Source organism: Styela clava, chromosome 15 (assembly GCF_964204865.1).
Source record: "Styela clava chromosome 15, kaStyClav1.hap1.2, whole genome shotgun sequence".
Taxonomy (NCBI): Eukaryota; Metazoa; Chordata; class Ascidiacea; order Stolidobranchia; family Styelidae; genus Styela; species Styela clava.
In genome coordinates this window covers 16,156,450-16,173,936 of record NC_135264.1, presented here as the reverse complement: position 1 = coordinate 16,173,936, position 17,487 = coordinate 16,156,450, and the positions used below count along the sequence as shown (strand labels likewise).

Sequence of the window (17,487 nt, the reverse complement as noted above, 5' to 3'; positions counted from 1 at the left end):
AGAGATTAGAACATTAACTTCGGCGGCCGGTGTGGCGCACTGACAATGACGCGGGGGAGGTGTTCCCCTGGACATGGGTTCAAGCCCATGTCCGAGTTGCCGATGAAGACGACCTCTACTTTGGCCGACGGGGCTTGCTCCGTGGTCTTGGAGGGGCCTTGATGTACGGAACTCGGGGTAGTTGCCATTCAAATGCAACTCCCCAAACTCCAATGATCCTACAGAGTCAGTGCGATGTGACGCCAGAGGGTCGCCTTTTTAAGAAATTTGTCATAATAACAACAATAAAAAGGCGGTGTTATTTCATTTTTCGAGTCAAGCGATTCCTCGTGCTTTTGCTATCGGTGGGAAATTTACCCGATCGTAGGTGGATTCGAACCTTCAAGCATGCGGCGCAACATTCACGCGCTTACCCGGATGCGCCACCGCACCATCTCGAATACAGAGATGTAATCCGGATACTTATTTCACAAAAAGCTGAACTTTTAAAAAAAATAAAATAAAATTGCAACACTCGAGAGATAAGTATTAGAGATTAGCACATCAACTTCGGCGGCCGGTGTGGCGCACTGACAATGACGCGGGGGAGGTGTTCCCCTGGACATGGGTTCAAGCCCGTGTCCGAGTTGCCGATGAAGACGACTCCTACTTTGGCCGACGGGGCTTGCTCCGTGGTCTTGGAGGGGCGTCAATGTACGGAACTCGGGGTAGTTGCCATTCAAATGCAACTCCCCAAACTCCAATGATCCCGCAGAGTCAGTGCGATGTGACGCCAGAGGGTCGCCTTTTATGAAATTTGTCATAATAACAACAATAAAAGACGGGGTTATTTCATTTTTCGAGTCAAGCGATTCCTCGTGACTTTGCTATCGGTGGGCACTTTACACGAGCGTGGGTGGATTCGAACCTTCCAGCCTACGGCGCAACATTCGCGCGCCTAACCGGGTGCGCCACCGCACCATCACGAATGCAGAGATGTAATCCGGGTATTTATTTCACAAAAAGCTGAACTTATGAAAAAAAAAAAATTGCAACACTCGAGAGATAAGTATTAGAGATTAGCACATCAACTTCATCGGCCGGTGTGGCGCACTGACAATGACGCGGGGGAGGTGTTCCCCTGGACATGGGTTCAAGCCCGTGTCCGAGTTGCCGATGAAGACGACCCCTACTTTGGCCGACGGAGCTTGCTCCGTGGTCTTGGAGGGGCGTTGATGTAAGGAACTCGGGGTAGTTGCCATTCAAATGCAACTCCCCAAACTCCAATGATCCTGCAGAGTCAGTGCGATGTGACGCCAAAGGGTCGCCTTTTTATGAAATTTGTCATAATAACAACAATAAAAAAGGCGGGGGTTATTTTATTTTTCGAGTCGAGCGATTCCTCGTGCCTTTGCTATCGGTGGGCACTTTACCCGATCGTAGGTGGATTCGAACCTTCTAGCCTGCGGCGCAACATTCGTGCGCCTAACCGGGTGCGCCACCGCACCATCACAAATACAGAGACGTAATCCGGTAATTTATTTCACAAAAAGCTGAACTTATAAAAAAAAAAATAAAATAGCAACACTCGAGAGATAAGTATTAGAGATTAGCACATCAACTTCGGCGGCCGGTGTGGCGCACTGACAATGACGCGGGGGAGGTGTTCCCCTGGACATGGGTTCAAGCCCGTGTCCGAGTTGCCAATGAAGACGACTCCTACTTTGGCCGACGGAGCTTGCTCCGTGGTCTTGGAGGGGCGTCGATGTACGGAACTCGGGGTAGTTGCCATTCAAATGCAACTCCCCAAACTCCAATGATCCCGCAGAGTCAGTGCGATGTGACGCCAGAGGGTCGCCTTTTATGAAATTTGTCATAATAACAACAATAAAAGACGGGGTTATTTCATTTTTCGAGTCAAGCGATTCCTCGTGACTTTGCTATCGGTGGGCACTTTACACGAGCGTGGGTGGATTCGAACCTTCCAGCCTACGGCGCAAGATTCGCGCGCCTAACCGGGTGCGCCACCGCACCATCACGAATGCAGAGATGTAATCCGGGTATTTATTTCACAAAAAGCTGAACTTATGAAAAAAAAAAAAATTGCAACACTCGAGAGATAAGTATTAGAGATTAGCACATCAACTTCGGCGGCCGGTGTGGCGCACTGACAATGACGCGGGGGAGGTGTTCCCCTGGACATGGGTTCAAGCCCGTGTCCGAGTTGCCGTTGAAGACGACCTCTACTTTGGCCGACTGGGCTTGCTCCGTGGTCTTAGAGGGGCGTTGATGTACGGAACTCGGGGTAGTTGCCATTCAAATGCAACTCCCCAAACTCCAATGATCCTGCAGAGTCAGTGCGATGTGACGCCAAAGGGTCGCCTTTTTATGAAATTTGTCATAATAACAACAATAAAAAAGGCGGGGGTTATTTTATTTTTCGAGTCGAGCGATTCCTCGTGCCTTTGCTATCGGTGGGCCTTTTACCCGATCGTAGGTGGATTCGAACCTTCTAGCCTGCGGCGCAACAATCGTGCGCCTAACCGGGTGCGCCACCGCACCATCACGAATAGAGAGACGTAATCCGGTAATTTATTTCACAAAAAGCTGAACTTATAAAAAAAAAAATAAAAATTGCAACACTCGAGAGATAAGTATTAGAGATTAGCACAACAACTTCGGCGGCCGGTGTGGCGCACTGACAATGACGCGGGGGAGGTGTTCCCCTGGACATGGGTTCAAGCCCGTGTCCGAGTTGCCGATGAAGACGACCCCTACTTTGGCCGACGGAGCTTGCTCCGTGGACTTGGAGGGGACGTTGATGTACGGAACTCGGGGTAGTTGCCATTCAAATGCAACTCCCCAAACTCCAATGATCCCGCAGAGTCAGTGCGATGTGACGCCAGAGGGTCGCCTTTTTAAGAAATTTGTCATAATAACAACAATAAAAGACGGGGTTATTTCATTTTTCGAGTCGAGAGATTCCTCGTGACTTTGCTATCGGCGGGCACTTTACCCGATCGTAGGTGGATTCGAACCTTATAGCCTGCGGCGCAACATTCGCGCGCCTAACAGGGTGCGCCACCGCACCATCTCGACTACGGAGATGTAATCCGGTTATTTATTTCACAAAGAGCTGAACTTATCGAAAAAAAAAAGTTGCAACATCTTACGAGTCCGTGGACAATATGGATCCGCTCCAGGTTGGAGTCGAACCTGTATTGTTCGGCGCAACTGCCAGCGCTTAGCCGAATGCGCCACCGCGACGTGCGACGTGCGGTAGTTTAATTCTGGCATTTATCGCACAAAAAGACCAAATTCCAGGTCACGTGGTCGGCGCAGAATGTCATCTGCCATATACTTGCCATGCGCAGATGGAAATCCTAACCGGAAGTTCATCTATCAGCTATTTACCATGCGCAAGAAAATATTTGAATCTGATTGGCTAATTCAAAACTGCTCAACTTGCGCAGTAGATCACCAGCCATCTACTTGCCATGCGCAAGATTTCTTGAAAAACGACTGTTGCCAGATATTTTTGAAAACGGATTCCACAAATCTGGTAACTCTCAAAAAAAAAATTTTCAGCGCATGGCAACTGTATGTCCGTTGAGGCAACGCGCATGTCACGTGACTTCGAAATTTTGTGATTGGTTAAATCTGAGCTAATTAAAATATTACATGGAGGTATTACGCGAAGTGTTGATATAATAGTAACAAGTAGAATAACAAAGAGGCAAATCCTCGCAATCCGGCCTGGCGCAGACGATGCGTCGACCATGAACTAATCCGACTGTTCGAGTTCGATACCAGACCCGTTTGCTCTGCAGTTTAAATATATGTAACAGTGACTTCCCAGTGATTTTGGAGAGTCAGTGCGATGTGACGCCAGAAGGCCGCATTTTTGCAAAATTTAATATGTTAACAACAATAAAAAGCTTCGGTGATTTCATTTCCCAGGTTCGCGCGATTTTTTGTGCTTTTGCACTCGTGGCACACTCTGCCTGCGACTTGCGTGAAGAGATACCGCTTAATGGTGGATTCGAACCTTCTAGTCTGCACCGCAACCTTTTAGCGCTTAACCCAATGCACCACCGAACCATTTCGAACGCGGTGATGTAACCCTGGTCTTTATCCCACGATGGGTTGAACTTACAAAAAAAAATATTGCAACCCGGAATGAATTCGTCGACTTGTGATCTCTCAAAACCCACTCCCGGTTGGAGTCGAACCTGCATTGTTCGGCACACTCCGCCTGCGCCCAATCCGTTACGCCACCGCGGCAAAGGAAGCACAGTGATGCAATTCTACAATTTAACACACAAAGATCTTAATCAATAGAAAACAAGAGAGCTATGCTCAAATATATGGACACGTAACACAACATAATTTTGATGACTTCATAGAAAAAAATAAAAGTAAAAGCCCTCTAGCAAAAAATATAATCTTTACTCACTTAAAATATTCAAAGCAATTGTTCCAGTAATCAAAGAGAAAAACGATTTCTTCAAAACGTGTCAAAGTACAACAACAACAACATAATATTGAAACGCCACTACGTGTCCTATAACAGCATAATTACCCGCCGAGTCTTCCACCTAAGATACCTCTACTTGCATTTACATCGCTGCGACACCGATTCAATCATAATTCTGGGATTCATCACTCGATTTATTTTATTGGCTTATCATCCTGCGCACCTCGCTCAGTTTTAGAACACGCTCGAGCGTCTTACGAAGCGGTTGGTCAGTCACAAGTTCCACATTGCTGCAAAGCATTGTATCTATAACTTAAACCAGCAGTTCTCAACTTTTTATTATTATCTTGGTCCATTTAACTCCTGATTCAAGAGTCTTGTTGCACATTAACACAAATGTATTTCTGTACCGTTTCGTCTGACCAAGCAGTTTACATTTACAAGCGATTTGAAATAGATTTGTGTTAGTGTGCGGCAGGACTCTTGAAGTGCACAGTACAAATATAAGCGCCGGCAAATCCCCACCTTGGAAGTTCACACACAAGTCCGAATCTATATTTACATTTTTTATTCTTGAAACTCAAGAATTGAAAGAATATGAGACAGATTACTGTTATCAAGAGAAAACCTGTTATCTGCAAACAAATTCTGCTTTACAAATAAGAAAATAGTTTTATGATTAATAACCTTAGTTGCCCTTTCGATATACAGGCACTGTATTCTTTGCATCGATTACTCTTTGAAATTTGCAGAATTTGAGAATGTCATATCAATCTAGAATCGAAATTGTACCTTCGGATGTTTCGTTCGTTAAACTTCATGGCGAATCTGCAAATCAAACAAAACTTGAATGCAGACAAGACAGACTTAAACATGGGTAGGGAAGGCTCTTGGACTACCGGCCGAAATGTTGCCCACTTAGAACGGCGGGTCATGTGTGACGTAAGAAGTTACGATAAATAACAAGAGAGCTATGCTCAAATATATGGACACGTAGAGTCACATAATTTTGATGACGTCATAGCAAAAAAAGGAATAGCCTTCTGAGAAAATTTTTATCTTTAACCACTGGAAATTTCAAAGCAATTGGTCCAGTATTCGAAGAGAAAAGCGACTTTTTAAAAACGTGTCAAAGAACAAGAACAAGAACAACAACAACAACAACATAATATTGAAACGATCGTTATGTCCACTACGTGTCCAATAAAATATTTGTAATGTTACAAAAGCAAAAGTGGAAAACAATAAAGCTTGTGTCAAAACTAATATTCAATTTCAACAAATTCCTAGTAATATTTTTGGTTAAAACATCAATATTTGTTTTCAGTTTGGTTGTGGCCGACGTCAGTTTTAAAATAGGGAACATTTAATCCAACTATTGCAAAACGGACTTAATTTGCTATTTTAGCATTTTATACCTCATTGAGTTTTTATATAACACTGCTAAATACAGTTTTATTTGATACGATGAGTACCAATACGTTTTTTTCCATATTCAATTTTAGCAATTTCATGGGTGAATTTTTTTTTCAAGTTTTACCAATATTTGAATGTAAAGAGAATGTATTAGAGTCTGAAGATTTAATTTTTAAACTTTGTTTTCTTGTATTACCTTGGTTTTATCAAGTTCCGTCTTTCTTTTGGAAACCAGATGTCAAATAATGCAGCAATGATGATGAAATAATGATGAACAAAAGTTAGCTAACTTCTTTACTTGGGAACCACTGAATCACAGCATTGTGTTTTAGTCAAAATAAATATGTATTTTAGTTAAAATATTGTAATGTTATAATTCTAGTTTACTGTAAATATTAAAAGATAAAATACACCAAATTACATACAAGCATATATTGGCTCAAATAGTGTTCTGAACTGTATCATGATATCTATGTACATTTAGTTGTCACCAAGAACAAAATAAGACGTTAGCACAGACCAAGAAGAGATGATTGCGTCCGTTATCAAACCTTTTTACTATCTTGTTCGTTTATTTTCAGGTATGAAATCTCTAATTGAAATAAAGTTGAGACGTGATTCTGATATACAGCCAACTATATTATCATTCGTATAAACATATCGTGGATAAAACATTTTTATCCAGAAGGAAGTGATATCAAACAATGTAGCGTTAGCCGCTTGTTATTTGGGAGAATCAAAAGGCACAAATTAAACTTGACCCGATTATTTCATCGGGAACTATCAAGACGGCTTTATAAAAAAAGGTAAAACATAAGATTTCATGCAAATGCACTGATACGTCTAATACAGCAACAACATATACTGAAGTACACAAGGCACAATCTATACTTATAGAGTTTTCGCAACCTGAACTGAACAACTGAAAGTGTCCACCACTCCTAGCTATCAAAACAACAGCAATCTCAACGTTCTGGATACAAAGGGATTCCTAGCTGTTCAACTCGCTCTAGTGTCCCCACTGATTAATTGATTGATTAGCACGCCAAACATTTTGGTTTGTTTACGTCTCTGTTTTCCACAAACTATTTTTGCTTGCGAATACTGCGTCACAGCTCTCTGATAATTGGCTACTGTGTTTTGTTTACGTTCTGGTTTAATGGAAACAGTGTTTCACAAACTTTTCGAGCCGCGCCCCCTTTTTTTGAATTTCCCGCGCCCTTTTATTTTAGAATTTGTCAAGTCTCGCGCCTCAAATCAAGAATAGCTAGCTAACAATACGCTACAAATATAGTTAAGATGGACTTACATTAAAGATAGTTAGAGTTAGAGTCACCGTCAAAGTTCAACTGTTATAAGATTACTAAGCATAAATCAATTACCAACCGCTTTCTGACACCTTTACTACCCTGTACTATCTCATTGCACTCTCTTTGTTGAAGGCTTGGGACCTTGTTTATAAAACACGTATATTGCGTCAGTATTGCGTAACAAAACAAGTTGCGTCATCTCGTATGAAATTTACCAAATCTTTTTGGCACCAACGGCTCTAAATATATATTTTTTTCTACATTTAAAGCATCTTAATGACAAGGGTCCGAAGTAAAAAGTAAACAAAAAGAAAGCACCTGCATTTTAATACACGATACCCTAGTTTCACATTCTTCTCGTTGACGATATGAAACCATGCTTATATAACACGTAGTTTACGTAAAAAGTGATATGTGTCAACGTTACGCTCTTGTTATACTAATTACGCCTCCTAAAATATTTTAGGTCTGTATTTTTCGGAAAGTGAGATCAATATTACATAGTGACTTAACTTTACGCAATATCCTCTTTTAAAGTATCTATAGAATCAAAAGTTTGACGTAATGTTTTACTAATTCTTCTACGCGAGCTATAGTGATAGTTCGTCTGAAGGGGGAAAATGACTCTAAATTTAATCCAAATGCCATAATCTTAAGTATGATTGAAAACTATACAGGAAAGTGCGCCAGATTGAATGAGGTTCTCGATTCAAATTAGACTAGGTAAACATGACTTGGCTTATACTTATAGCCTATTTGACGCAAATTTCAACATACCCATTGAAATAGGCAATAATTTATAAATTTCATGCGCAATGAATTTACCCGCAGAACGCAATAAGAGGGAAAATATGTCTACAGCTGAGAATGAAATATATCCATTCCTGACCCTTCTGGCTGTTGAAAAGGTTATTGATAAAAAGCAATTACACTTTAAATATCAGAGTAACAGTTACCATACTATTTGCCCACTCTGTTTATATATTTTAGCACAGCGGCAGTGTATATTTAAATAAATAATCTTTCACTTTTAGTTAAATATTGGAAAATTATTACTATCGGAAATATTGTAAATCTCGATGTATCAGTATCTTTCCCAGTATGAAACGCTAGCCATTAGATAAATGAATATATCGCCGAACCAGTAGTTCATAAATGGACACACGCAACTCTTATATAAGTAGTCTTTTAAATTTGGATCGAGATCTTGATTCGATCAACTATATCAAAAATTATATTGGAAGTACGATAAAGTGAAGAATATAGGCTATGATAATAAAAAGTCAAAAAAAGAGAGTATTTGATTACTTTAGCTTATTCAGTAAGTTACTTTTATCGTAATTCTTTTATATTGTTATTTTGTAGCTTTGTATGAAGATATAATTACTCTTGACCACTGATATCTTGATAGTGAGTACGTTTTCGGAAGTAAAAGAATATTTCAATTTTTTTTTACTTGCAAAATATATCTTCGGGAAATGCGGAAAGCCGAAATGCATCCCTCGTCGAAAATTGAAATTATCACTCACAAGAAAGCCTCCAGTATAACCATTGAAGGGCGACAAAGAGCTGCGCCGTTATTATTGTAAGTATAATCGTTAGGGGAGACCATTCAGATATGATTTACATATTTATCCCGGGTGAGAGAAAAGTAGATAAGACTGCTTAACCCTATGGCGAACCACGGCCTCTGGCCCGGTTACCGTTCCATTTCATGTCCGGTATGGGATTAGTTACCGGTAGTTATTTGTTTTCGGAAGCATGGACTTGATGATAGAGGAAGCCGTAACCGACCAGCGGTCACGTGAACCGCCCTACGGCGGAAAGGAATCCAGCAATCTTCTCGAACATAACCATCCCCGCATGGGATTCGAACCTGCGAGCTAACGCCCACACCTCTGCGTCCCATTTAATATCGTTCAACGCAAGAATTGAAGCCCTGCAGGCAAACACTACTGAGAACTAAAAAATTAAATTCTTCAAGTAATAAGAAGAATGGGAAGAATTATTGCAAATCTTGTCAGAATTTGCCCAACAAAATAAGAGATCTCCATTCAAATTATTTTTGATTCCGTTTTAAGGTAATAAGTAAAATGAAGGGCCATGTCCTTCCCAAAATATTTCAACATTTTTTATAAATGCAATTTTGCGGCATGTGCAGTAAGACACAAATTTCTACGCCATTTTTAAAACCATTTTGCTGTATTCTTGAACGATTTACTGAAAACCGGACGTTACCTGGTTTTCTATCAATAATTCTTCTTACAAGGGAACCAAGCGGAACAGCTGGAAATGTATGGCTTGAATAACTTCTACAGCGAAGTGTGTTTGTCGAGAGATTCTTCTTCTTCTTCGAGATATTGTCAGATACCAGTGGCTGCTATTATCTGACTTTTTTAGAGTAAAAGGCACGAGTAAGCATCGTATTGCGTCATTATAAAACTAAACAAGAGAGCTATGCTCAAATATATGGACACGTAGCGCCACCCAATGGCAATAATTTTGATGACGTCATAGCAAAAAAAAAGTAATAGCCTTCTGGAGAAATATCTTATCTTTAACCACTGAAAATTTCAAAGCAATTGGTCCAGTATTCGAAGAGAAAAGCGATTTTTTAAACATGGAGACGGAGACAAATAACAATAACAATAACAACAAAATTTTGAAACGATCGTTATGTCCACTTCGTGTCCAAAAAACAAACTTTTAACGATTCCTGAATCGTTGAGTATTACGTACACTGTGACATAACAATTTGCGTAACGATACGCTCATATTATACCAATTACGCCTTCTAAAATATATTTGGTCTATATTTTCAGAGAAATGAGATCAATATTACATAGTGGTTTAATTTTACGCAATATCCTACTTCAAAGTATCTACAGAATCAAAGTTTGACGTAAGGTTTTACTAATTCTTCCACGCTAGTTCGTCTAAATGGAAAAACATGACACTGAATTAAAACGAAGTAGCTGATTCTTAAGTATGATTGAAAACTATACAGGAAAGTGCGGCAGATTGGATGGGGTTCTCGCCCTAAATTGGACTGTAATACGCGTAATATTTAAACATGACTTTGTCTACTTATAAGTATGTTTAACGGAAATTTCAACCCACACCTCAGAATAGGCGATACTTTATAAATTTCATGCGCAGTGAATTTACCCGCAGATCGTCATAAGAGGAGAATTTGTAGATTAATTTCAAGTTTTTCCGGCCTTGCTAAAGATTATTGATGAAAGCTACTAACACGTAATAAGTTACTATAACTGAACAGAAAAGAATTTATTTTTCATATTAAAATACAAAGAACATTTTATCCACATGTGCAAAAAATTATAATCGGAATCAAATGTTCAGCGTTAAATCATCTGTTTATTCTCCCACATATGTGGAAAACAGCGTGCGATTATTTGAGATTGATTAAATACTTTATATAAAAAACAATTAAGCGATGTTCAAATATATGAAAGTCCGAAACAAAGTAATTTTCCTGCCGTACCTACCGGTATCAAATACTCGCCATGTTCCTCATAGCGTCGCCTAAAATCGGAAACAGACGTCAGACTTGGCGGATTAAAAACGTGTTACCATGAAATATAAAAATATAGCGAATTATCTGCAATATTTCCGATTATCATAATTTTCCCAATTCTTCAACTAAAAGTTAACTTATTCAATTATGCAGTTAAACTAAACATAAGACAGTAGCCGTTACCATACTTTTTGGCCTACCATGTATATCCATTAGCGATGCATAATTAAATAGGTAATCTTTCACTCTTAGTTGAGGATTGGGAAAATTATGACAATCTGAAATATTGTAGATCTAAGCGTACCGATAGCTGTTATTCCAGGCACTTTGTTGGTTTGAAACGCCTAGCTAATAGATAATTTAATATATCGGCGCACCAATAGTTCGTAAATGGATACTCCCGTAGCATGTGTGCTGGGTTAGGGTTAGGTCATAATTTTATTCCGATTTTATTATTTTAGGTCTATAAGAGTTCGGAGACTTTTTGTGTTAGCTAAGTGAATATACCCCTTGTCCATAGGCTTTCGTCCCTTCACACAACTTGATGTAAAGTAGGCGAACAAAATTAGTTACGACCATATCGACACGCATACTTCTGGAGCGCCCATAAATGGACACAAACAACTCTCATATAAGTAGTCTTTTATATTTAGGATCGAAATCTTGATCCTGATCACTTTCAAAATATTTCCTCGGGAATGGTGGAATGCTGAAAGACATCCCTCGGCTAAAATTCAAATTATCACTCACAAGAAAGCATCCAGTCCATTGGCGGGCGACAAAGAGCTTCACAATTATTATTGTGAGTGTGACCATTGAAAATCAGTTACTATCGTTCAACGCAAGAATTGAAACACTGCAGGCCAGCCCTACTCATAGGAACTAAAAAATACAATTCTATATATAAAATCACTAATATATCACTAATATTATCACTAATCTTGTCAAAATTCGTTCAGGGAAATAAGAGTTACGATCGCAATTAAAATTATTTTGCCTCAGTTTTATGGTAATAGGTATAATTAACAGACAGACATCCAGCTGATGTTTAGTAAGATACTTTCATCTCTTTATTATAATTTTTTTTGCATATTCGTTCGTAGAAAGATGTACTCCTGGACACTGATATCTTCAATACACAAAAATATCTTCAATTTTGCTGAAAGCAAAGTATTGAGCCCTAAACAGAAAGTGAAAGAAAGCGCTTCAAGCTGTATAGGCTAATGTATATATGGCAGAGATACCAAAATAACGGACTTGAAACAATTCTAGTCAACCTCGTGAAAACATGGTGCTCCATTTGCATTGCGCCAGCTAAAAAAAGGTTGTCTTAGGGCTGTCGCAAAGAGTCCTAATTTATTCAAATCGTTTTGTGATTAATTTAAGAATTTAAAAGATTTTGCATCATGATGTAATCCGGATAGTTATTGTTTTAACAAAAATTTAGGTTTCTAAATATTCAAACTCAGAATGCAGGTTTACCTTTTGTCTTCAACATTTAAGAATAATATTTTTGTTTTTCTCAAACCTTTTAGAAAAAACCCCTATTAGATTTACCTTTCCATTCGTAAATAATTAATAAAAAACATTTGCGCAAAATTTACTATAAACTGCGCACGTAAACAGTATCAAAATGAAGACGTATTCATAATATTAGAGTTTGCTACAAAAGCAAAGTTTCAATCCATCGCACAGAAAAGCCCATCTGTCATCATTTCACGACGCAAATTTGACTATTATTGCTACAGAGTCAAAATTGAAGAATATCCAACAAGCACGGCATATGTAAAAATCGTTGTTGTTGCTAACATTTTACAAGTTTCAGACAATATTGAACATAACAGAGCAACGGCTGTTTACTTCTAGTTTGCAACATTATGGTAAACTTTGGATTTAAATATGTTGGGGTACGCTGTCTTAATGATGAGAATCATTAACTTAATGACGTCTTGAATTTATGTGGAATAATTCATCTTTCAGATGCAAAACAACTCATGAAAACATTGAGGATAAAGTGCATGTGAATTGTGCAATGTTGTAGAAAAATCACGAACCTTCTTGGAAATCTCAAAAACAAATTATCAAATTAAACGAACATGCCATGATAGACCAGATTTTCCACCCCCGCCTATTTGAAACATAAAGAACCTAAACCGATCGGATCGGGAGAACGATGAAGCACATGATCGAAATTAGATAGTTCATGTTCCGAGAAAAATTTAGGTTTTTGCAAACTCGGAATGAAAGTTTAGACTTTGTTTTCAACATTTTCGAATAATATTTTTGTTTTTTTCAAAACTTTGTGGACTAGCTAAGTGACTCCCGTAGTATTTGTACCTGAAACTATGGCCTAACCCCAACCTGGTACACATACTACGTTCCGTTGTCCACAATCTTGGTTCACATACTACGGGAGTATCTAGTATTGCTCTCTTGTTTTCCAAAAAATACAAAATATGGATCGAAATATTTGATATACTATTACCTCGCAGCAATGACAACCCGTACGTGCACTGTTTCGCAAATATCGCAAATATTACATTAGGAAAATTGTTGGGGATTAGTTTTCTTGTATACAACTTGCACAAATGACAATGATTGAATTCATTTACCTAATGATGTTTTGAATTTGTCTGGCGTTATTCATATATTTAGAAGCAAAATAACTATAGTAAACATTAGGAACAAAGTTCAAATGAATAGTACAATGCTCTATTGTGATCACGCAACGATATTACGCCATAATTTTTTATTATTATGATTCCAAGCCGAGTAAAAATTTTCGGTTCTTATTGTAGTTCTTAGTCCAATATTACAAAATTCAAACTATTGTCATGGGAATGTGCATACATAAAAATAAACCCAATCAACTTGCTGACCGATTAACATTTTAATTTGACTCCTCTATTGTTCTCGGAATGTCCATAATTTTATTTGACATTTGCAAACTATTTTTCTAACTAATTAGATATATTTTTTATTATAACAGATTGAATGGGCGATGACCTGAAAATTATTTGCTAGCACTTTGGGCGTTACTATAATTGTAACTGGGGTTGGGAGTTTGGTCTTATTGTAAATATTTGAAAGATTTTGCTCAGCGATATTCTCAATTTTCCTGGTAGAAGACGATTTTAACATCCAATAGTTCTACGAGTTATTTTGTAATGCTAAGTTAATACGATTATTTCCGATTATTAGTCATTTCCGATTATTGGTTATTTCAATTGCGCTTTATTAATCCTCTCTAATGGACCCAGCAATTACCGAATTAAGACAATTAGTTTGTTCTTTTGAAATTCGATATATTTTCTGTTGTAGGCCATCAGTACATGCACACACGAACTAGAGTCAAGCTCAACAGGGTCTTCTTTCCCCGCTAATTCCGCCAAGCCCGTTCCCTTGGCTGTGGTTTCGCCGGATAGCAGACAGGGACTGATGCTGCCCCCATAGTCTATTACACTATTTCCTAATATCAATCTAATCTTGTTAATAGAAGAGAAAATATTGAAAATAGTTGGGAACCACTGTCCTAATTATTGCCCGTAATTTATTGTTATAATATGCTTACTGGAGCACGTGCTAGTAATTAGTTCCGTCGGATAATCCCATTTATAGGAAAAGAGATTAATTGATATTAAATGACAGTTTTATTTCTTCGAATGTGAGTTAACGTGAAAGCAGTACTCGATATATATGTCAAGGTGGCAATTTTAGCATAGAACAGGAAACATACAGGGTGTCACCCAAAAGAATGTAACCTATAAAATATGTTCCAAAAGATTTGGTTTTCGTTTTTTGAGTCGTCCGATATACATACTCTTTCAGTTAAGCTTTCCCTCGACAAAATATTGGAAATAAACTTTTGCGGTAGCGCAAAATAGTTTTAAGTATTTACAGATTTTTATGATAACGATGAAATAATTTGTAACAATATGAAAATAATAATCTTCCAATGATTACTGCAACACCTGAATATCTGAGAGTGTTAGTTCGAGTAGTTGGAAATGAAAAACGACAAATGTCTAAATCTATCTGTCCACGAAGGTCTACCTGGTTTTTGATAAAGCGTGCCATTCGAATTTGTACCATTGTGTATTTTGTACACAACATTTACAACCTAAAATTCAAATCGTAAATTCAATTTTGTATAATAAAGAACAGGAAAGTAATAAATAAACAATTCAACGAAATGTACCTAAAAAAAAATAAAGACCAACGTCGTCTGAATCTAATTAAAGAATTTTAAAAATAGTTTTATATTTATATATCAAATTATCTAATAAATCACACAAAGTTCTTTTTCAATGACGGTTACATCAATTTTTATTTTAAATTACTAATTACGTATCATAAATAATATTTTATGAGTTGGTGTTCACAGAAAAAAATCAAACAAAGGAGAATCATACATTCTGAGGACCAGTTTAAATTTTATCACTCTTACTCTTGTAGCGAGTTTTATTTTAAAGATGTTTGCAGTTTTAATTTTATTACGTTTACTCTAGTTACAAGTTTTATTATTAGACAGCATTCAGTATTGTTATTGCTGTTTGTCAAATGCCTAACAAAAAGCAACACTATCATCTTGACTAGCATACTTGTTTACCTTGTTCAAGGTACGCAGTCACAACTTTTACGCCCACAAACTTTAAACAAAATCATTTAGCTTGGTGAGAATAAGCCTGACAAAATGATTTTAGTCCTCTAAATCACATGTGGCATTATCGGTAATAAACATAATCATCGCGAATATATAAAACGTCCACTAAAAAAAATTCAGTATGCAGGTACAAAATTTTCGACAAGCTGAATTTTTCTGCCTTACACAAAGCGGGAATGAAAGAAAATCACTGTTTTTTTAGGGGGTGGGGGGAGTTTTCTAGGAAGATTTAACATTTAAATTGCAACCAAAAAGCTTTAACTTAACAAATTGCGCTTATCGGATTAACATGTAATTTGGTTTCGCCATGGGCATAAACATGAAACACCGTAAACGAATAAAAATTATTTTATGCAAAGGCGTTTCTCTGAAAATAGTCATCCAAAATATATAAGTCAGATAATTTTGTGACTTGATTGGGGTTATTAGGCTTTATTACCTGCAAGCTATTAGTGTTATTAATAGATGTCGTTATTTTATTATATTTATTTACAAACAAATCGAATGATTAAAGTCAATTCTGTTAAGTTTTAAGATGATTCACTTTTTATTACTCATTTTTTGAATTTTTGATATTTCATATTTTCAATTTAGGACTTGTAGAATAGAGAATGTCATAATGAACGGTTCGATTACTAGTGCATGTTAGGTATTGGAATAGGTCACACAGATGAAAAAGTTTAAAACCATCTGAAATTTTATTCAAAGAGGTGGAAGGTTTCTTCCTGATTTGAGTTTTTTTCAACTTTAAGTAGCTTTTCTTTGTAATCCCTGAGTCTTTCTGCACAAATTAACACAAATTAATTTCGGTAACGTTTCGTCTGACCAAAATCAGGCTTCCTCAGACATACATAAAGCAAATATAACAGGAAAAAAAGTAGATTAAAGTCTTATTCAGAAAAATAAGGGATGTCCATAAAGTCTTGAAATGTATAAAATTGGAAAGGGAATTCATCAATACTATATATTGTTTTGGCCTTAGCAAATGTAATAAATGAAGTAAAAAACTGTAAGGGAACTTTATAGATAACCTGTAGTATTTTAGTGAAATAGTATTTGAAAATCTCAAATATGAAAATTTCACACATCCAGTTTAGTTTTTTTTACTATACAGTCACGTCAGTATAGACACGATATCAACGGAGGCGTTATTATTACCAAGAAACACCGAGCGAATTTCTCTGAAAGTATAATTTACCACCAACCGAGCCAAACAAATGAATTTGCACGTTTCGCCTAATCTTCCAGGTGTTTGTCATTTATCATCTTCGCTAATTTCTATTGTTTCGTTACTATTCGGTGACAATGTATTAACAGATTATCTTTATGAGCAAACACTCTCAGACATTATGAGGTGACAATGTTTTTTTTCATTTTCGCCGTAGGTCATTAGATCAAAGAATTATGATTGGCCGATTGTGATTAATATATGATTAATGATAATCCATTTTTTCTTATATAGCTAACCTTGACATTTTGACATTAGTCGTCTGAAACACCAATTGTTTATGTCTCAATTGAGATTTAAAACTACTATTGTTTTATAACAATATTATTGTAGTATTCATTTATGATTTCACTATCCATTTTAGCAGTTTGCACATAGGAGAAAATGGTCGCAGTTTGCGTTTTGAATGACGATATCCACGATGTTTCACAATTACAAAAACATCCATATGTCAATGTTTTCACATTAGTTGCGATTTCTTTATTCTTTTTTATGGGCACAATTGGCTAAAATGGTTAGTGCTTTGACCTGAATTATGTTTGTGAGGTGTCACCCAGTATGTTCCCCTGCTTTTTATTTTAGGGTGGGCGGGGGTTTGTTTCTAAATATGAGCCACTTTCCTTGACGGGGATTCCAACTAGGTCACGCCCTTTATAATAGTGTATTTCGGTCTTCCCTAAAACTAAAGTACCGACCCATGTATTGGTGTCTGTTTTGTATAGTAACCGGCTCCGAATGGAAGTGTAAAACCATCGTAAAAGAACTGGCTCTTGTTTTTGGCATAAAAATGATGAAAACTTTGACGGACTAATTATAGCATATCCGTTTTGCTATGAAACGAAGGAGGAGTAATTGATAAAGCGTTACTTCAAAAGA

The 17,487-nt window shown here is 37.3% G+C and overlaps 1 protein-coding gene across 2 annotated transcripts in view; it reads right to left on the bottom strand.

Annotated features, from left to right (window-relative positions):
• Positions 1 to 17,487, bottom strand: part of LOC120333760 (uncharacterized) — a 199,786-nt gene that overhangs the window by 32,653 nt on the left and 149,646 nt on the right. Inside the window, exon 7 of one of the 2 annotated variants that reach the window (XR_013480552.1) lies at positions 5,008 to 5,284. The exons of the other annotated variant lie outside the window; for it this stretch is intronic. The gene's annotated coding sequence lies outside the window, so the exon portion shown is untranslated. Of the gene's footprint in view, positions 1 to 5,007; positions 5,285 to 17,487 lie in introns of those variants that run through there. 2 annotated transcript variants of the gene reach the window in all.